At 41.1% G+C, this 1223-nt stretch overlaps 1 protein-coding gene across 1 annotated transcript in view; it reads right to left on the bottom strand.

Annotated features, from left to right (window-relative positions):
- The window catches only part of Pole (DNA polymerase epsilon, catalytic subunit), a 53503-nt gene that overhangs the window by 39383 nt on the left and 12897 nt on the right, over nucleotides 1-1223 (bottom strand). The window lies entirely within an intron of this gene.

Below are 1223 nucleotides of genomic sequence, written 5' to 3'. Positions count from 1 at the left end.
AAAAAAAAAAAAAAAAAAAAGAACAACTTTCAAATCCAAAGAACTTGAAAAAGGATAATGAAGACCATTTCCTCTTTAGACTGGCTACCTGTTAATACCTTAGCATATCTCCTTATTCCATGTGTCATCTATCCTCATAAAACAAGTACTTCTAGTCTATCAGGCCTTCCATTAATATTGTCATATTGATTTAAAGACAAAGTCAGCACAGGCCTTTAATCCCAGCACTTTCAAGGCAGAGGTAGGCAGATCTCTGAAGCCAGCCTGGTCTACAGAGCTAATTTTAGAATAGCCAGCCAACTATGGGCTGAGATCTATGAAAGTAAAAGACAAAACAAGGGCTGGTAAGATGGCTCAGCAGGTAAGAGCACCGTCTGCTCTTCCAAAGGCCATGAGTTCAAATCCCAGCAACTACATGGTGGCTCACAACCAACCATAATGAAATCTGATGCCCTCTTCTGGTGTGTCTGAAGACAGCTACAGTGTACTCATTTATAATAATAAATAAATCCTTTAAAAAAAAGACAAGACAAATCTTAAGTGATGTTAAGAACTTGGTCAGAGCAATGAAAGTCTGAATAACATGGAAAAAAGGCTTTGAAGAGAGCAGTGACAGTTGCATAACAGATGCCACCCAACTATACACATAAGTGTCAAACTTCATGATGCTACATCTCACAACTATAAAAGGAGAACCAGTAATAGTAAGGAGAGTGATGAGGACTGTGTGTCAGGCAATGCGGAGTGCAAGGGTCCACTAGCGGCATCTCACCAAAACCAGGGGATGTGTGTCAGACAGTGCAGAGTACAGGATCCCCTAGCAGGATCTCATGATGAGGACTGTGTGTCAGACAGTGCAGAGCACAAGGATCCACTAGCAGGGTCTCACCAAAACCAGGGGATGTGCTCTCAGAATTAAACTAGCTGGTAAAATATAAAACTTTCACTTTTTAGTAGGAAAAAAATTCAGGCAGCTCCTGGTAAAAGAATTATTTCTTATAAAACAGAAGAAACCATTTAAATCTCTATACAAGGGGATAAGTTCTATGCCAGGAGATAAAATATGTACATGAAAACATTTCCCACGGGGCTAAAGATGGTAGTTAACAGTACTGACTGCACCGGGCGGTGGTGGTGCACGCCTTTAATCTCAGCACTTGGGAGGCAGAAACAGGCGGATTTCTGAGTTTGAGGTCAGCCTGGTCTACAGAATGAGTTCCAAG

This window comes from Mastomys coucha, unplaced genomic scaffold, assembly GCF_008632895.1.
Source record: "Mastomys coucha isolate ucsf_1 unplaced genomic scaffold, UCSF_Mcou_1 pScaffold22, whole genome shotgun sequence".
NCBI lineage: Eukaryota > Metazoa > Chordata > Mammalia > Rodentia > Muridae > Mastomys > Mastomys coucha.
The sequence above is the reverse complement of the archived record's forward strand: the minus strand, read 5'-3'. Positions and strand labels throughout refer to the sequence as shown.